The following is a 5,114-nucleotide window of genomic DNA, read 5'->3' as shown; positions in this document are numbered from 1 at the left end:
CTTGGAATTAACTTAACCAGAGACGTAAAGGATCTATATTCTAGAAACTACAAATCACCCTTGAAAGACATTGAAGAAGACACAAAAAGATAGAAAAATTTTCCATGCTCATGGATTGGAAGAATTAACATAGTTAAAATGTCCATACTACCCAGAGCAATCTACACTTTCAATGCTATCCCGATCAAAATACCGAGGACATTTTTCAAAGAACTGGAACAAATAGTCCTTAAATTTGTATGGAACCAGAAAAGGCCCAGAATCTCCAAGGAACTGTTGAAAAGGAAAAACAAAGCTGGGGGCATCACAATGCCGGATTTCGAGCTGTACTACAAAGCTGTGATCACAAAGACAGCATGGTACTGGCACAAAAACAGACACATCGACCAATGGAACAGAATAGAGAACCCAGAAATGGACCCTCGGCTCTTTGGGCAACTAATCTTTGATAAAGCAGGAAAAAACATCCGGTGGAAAAAAGACAGTCTCTTCAATAAATGGTGCTGGGAAAATTGGACAGCTACATGCAAAAGAATGAAACTTGACCACTCTCTCACACCATACACAAAAATAAACTCCAAATGGATGAAAGACCTCAATGTGAGACAGGAATCCATCAAAATTCTAGAGGAGAACATAGGCAACAACTTCTATGACATCGGCCAGAGCAACCTTTTTCACGACACATCTCCAAAGGCAAGAGAAATAAAAGATAAAATGAACTTATGGGACTTTATCAGGATAAAGAGCTTCTGCACAGCCAAGGAAACAGTCAAAAAAACTAAGAGACAGCCCACGGAATGGGAGAATATATTTGCAAAGGACACCACAGATAAAGGACTGGTATCCAAGATCTACAAAGAACTTCTCAAACTCAATACACGAGAAACAAATAAACAAATCATAAAATGGGCAGAAGATATGAACAGACACTTTTCCAATGAAGACATACAAATGGCTAACAGACACATGAAAAAATGTTCAAAATCATTAGCCATCAGGGAAATTCAAATCAAAACCACACTGAGATACCACCTTACGCCAGTTAGAATGGCAAAGATAGACAAGGCAAGAAACAACAATTGTTGGAGAGGATGTGGAGAAAGGGGATCCCTCCTACATTGTTGGTGGGAATGCAAGTTGGTACAGCCACTCTGGAAAACAGTGTGGAGGTCCCTTAAAAAGTTAAAAATTGAACTACCCTATGACCCAGCCATTGCACTACTGGGTGTTTACCCCAAAGATACAGACGTAGTAAAGAGAAGGGCCATATGCACCCCAATGTTCATAGCTGCATTGTCCACAATAGCCAAATCATGGAAGGAGCCGAGATGCCCTTCAACAGATGACTGGATTAAGAAGCTGTGGTCCATATATACAATGGAATATTACTCAGCTATCAGAAAGAACGAATTCTCAACATTTGCTGCAACATGGACGGCACTGGAGGAGATAATGCTAAGTGAAATAAGTCAAGCAGAGAAAGACAATTATCATATGATTTCTCTCATCTATGGAACATAAGAACTAGGAGGATCGGTAGGGGAAGAAAGGGATAAAGAAAAGGGGGGTAATCAGAAGGGGGAATGAAACATGAGAGACTATGGACTATGAGAAACAAACTGAAGACTTCAGAGGGGAGGGGGTGGGGGAATGGGATAGACTGGTGATGGGTAGTAAGGAGGGCACGTATTGCATGGTGCACTGGGTGTTATACGCAACTAATGAAGCATCAAACTTTACATCGGAATCTGGGGATGTACTGTATGGTGATTAACATAATATAATAAAATAAAAAAAATAAATAAAAATAAAATAAAAAAAAAGATGATCAAAAATGGGTGTCATTGTTCCTTCTTTAGGAGTATCCAGGTTCATTGCCAGCTCCTCTGTCATGGCAAAGAATCAAGTCCTGACTGGGCTCCAGCTACGACTGATGTCTAAAATCCTAGTATATCACATACTTTTCCATCTTTGCTTTCTGTTACCAAAAGACAAAAAGTTTGGCCTTGGTCTCTGAGCTATTCCTTTCTTTCATCCAATGTGTGACTCATTTTCACTCTCTTAGAAAGTTCTATAATTAAAAACAAAGATATCAGCATCCTTACCCAGAAAAGTTGAAATTGTTAAGGATAAAATAAGAGGACAAAGCAGTTCTCTCTCTCTCTCTCTGGCTTTACCTATACTGATTTATTTCTTCAAAAATTGAAAGAGATTGCAAAATAAAGATAAGAAGTATTAATATTGTTGTAATCTTGGTGGTGGGCAGATAGGGTTTATTATATGTTCTAGCTTGTTCTATGTTTGAAATGTTTCATAGTTAGAAATGTTTTTTATTATGTTCAGTTAGCCACTGTATAGTACATCATTAGCTTTTGACATAGTGTTCAATGATTCATGAGTTGTGTATAACACCCAGTGCTCATTACATTGTAAAGTCAGTGAGTTCCATAGCTGGGATTCAGCCACTATCACTACACCAGCTACTAAATATATCATATATTATGATATATGTGCGTGCATGTGTGTGTGTGCATGCACGCACGCGCGTTGTCAAGTGATCCTTTATTGAAACATTTCCCTTTGTATTTTTTAACTAGGTGGGCATTCCACTGCACCACTGTTGAAGTCATCTATGATGTCATGGGGGTGGCAGCTATCAACATTGCAACCCACAGATTGGGTGGTCCCCAGGGTCCCTTTAATGGTTCCAAAGAGTTTTGTGGCTAAAGATTGGTACTGCATCTGTTGGGCAATACTAACAATCTCATCCAAAGTAATTTTTCCACAGTGCTTAATGTTTTCTGCTTCTTTCTGCCTCTTGGCAGTATCTTGAGAGCTTTAATAATCAGGACAGAGGCAGAAGGTACCACTTAAATCTGGGCCTCTCTTTTCACAATGGTCACTTTCACTGTAATCCTCAGACCTTTCCAATCACTGGTTGTCTTGGTGAGGTCACCACCAAACTCTTTTGGAGACAGACCCAGCAGACCAGAGCAAACATGGCACTGACTTCCCCACTAGTGCATCTCAGCTATACAACTTTGATCTCACTGGGGACAAACACACGTAGGACGGTGGAGGTGGCTGGTGTCCGAGAACCAAGACTGGGGTTGTGTTTTCACCTCCTCTGAGCCAAAAGCCAAAAAGAGTAGCTACCATATATTTTTTGAGGTTTCTCTGCAAAGAGTAGGCTGGTAACATACATTTGCAACTTTGCCACCATCCTATTGCCCACTTGCATGTTTCTGCAGAAATTGGCCAGAGGAATATCAAGATTTCAGTTAATTTATTTCTATATTAAACAGTACATTTAAAGAGATAACTAAAAGGAATGGTGTGATGATTAAGCAAAGCTTATATTCAGATTAGCTATAATTCAAGAGTTCCTTCATTCTGCTGTATTGGTTGACCATTTAAACTTAGGGAGGAGAGACATCTACTGTTAGTGAGCACATTGTTCTAGGCAATTGCAAGAAAAAAGTGAAGAGACAGATAAAGTTCCTATTATCACACAGCTTACATTATAGAGAAGAGAGATTAATAAACATCTATGGAAGTGTCAATAGTGATAGTACTGTGTTAAAACTACAACAGTGAATTATAAAGAGTAGCAGAGGCTCCCCATAGATATTGCGATCAGAGAAGGGATCTATGAGCAGTTAGTATTTACGATGATATTTTAAAGACAGAATGGAGCCAGGCCAAGTAAAGCCTAAGAGAATAACATTTTAAGCAAAGGAATTAGCTAGTGCCAAGGTCATAAGGAGGAGGCATTCATAGATTGGTAACAGAACAAATTTATGCGTGCCTGGAACAGAGTGAGTGTCCGGGTTGAATTGGTTGAGATGAGGTGGCAGATGATATAGACAGTAGGGAAGGTAGGGAAAACTGAATGGAAGAAATCAGAGAGGGAGCAAACCATATGAGACTCTTGACTCCGGGAAACAAACTGAGGGTTGCCAAAAGGGAGGTCACTGGAGGGGTGTGTAACTGGGTAATGGGCGTTAAGGAGGGCATATGATGGGATAAGCACTGGGTTTCATATACAACTAATGAATCACTGAACATCAAAAACTAATGATGTACTATATGTTGGCTAATTGAATTTAAATAAAAATTAAAGGAATAAAAAAATCAAAATATAGAGAGTCAAAGCATGTCAACAAAGTTCCAATCACCTTGATATTTTTTCTATTGAATTCCATTGAATCTACCTAAGACTTTTTCCATTGAGTTTAATCTGTACCCACATGTATCTAACCTAAAATAGCCAATTACAGCTACTGTAGTCACTTTTACTTTCATTTCTGTAGCCACATTATCCTATATCCTATTTCCTAATTCCTAATTAAAACAGAGTGTCATTATCAACATAGGGTACATCAAAGGTTAAAAATGTTCCATGAAGGTATTGCAAAACCAATGTAATACTTTATTTACTGGTACCCAGGATCCACTCTGATCAGTTTTATACTGGGACACTTTTTTTTTTAATAATTTGGGTATAACCAGTCATATTCCAACACCATTCTTCTCTATATCCCTTTAGTAAGAAATCTATAAAGCAGGTGTGCAGAGGGGTCTATTGTTTGCCATGTCTACCTTCACCCCTTAACCCAATCTTTTCCCTGCTGGTAGACACTTGGTTTGGTTGGGATGTTCATTCTACCATGAACTGATGTAAAGTTATTCCATTCCCCAATCCAGAAGTAGTTTAAATCAATCATAATAATTCATACATCACTCTCCATTGATGGACATGAGACAAAGTCGGGCTGGAGGCCTTCAGAAATATTTTCTTCCATAATAAGAGAAGATTTTTTAAAAGGAGAGTATAAAATAGCTCTTCTTAACACTGGAAACTATAATATCTGCATGGGCTTCCTGGAAGTACTCTAGTTATCATATAATCATTAAGGAAATATCACTCACATGCTAAAGATATAAAATACCCATAACTTTGGTGATATGGGTAAGCCACTAAATTAACAAATCCTACCTGTGGGGCATTTTAAAACAACTTTTATTTGGGGTTTCTTTTACCTACATCCCCAAGCATCTGAATTGGTCCTAATTATTTCACAGTAAGATCTGGGCAACAAATTACATGC

This window comes from Ailuropoda melanoleuca, chromosome 9 (genome assembly GCF_002007445.2).
Source record: "Ailuropoda melanoleuca isolate Jingjing chromosome 9, ASM200744v2, whole genome shotgun sequence".
Taxonomy (NCBI): Eukaryota; Metazoa; Chordata; class Mammalia; order Carnivora; family Ursidae; genus Ailuropoda; species Ailuropoda melanoleuca.
Note: the sequence above shows the minus strand (reverse complement) of the source record.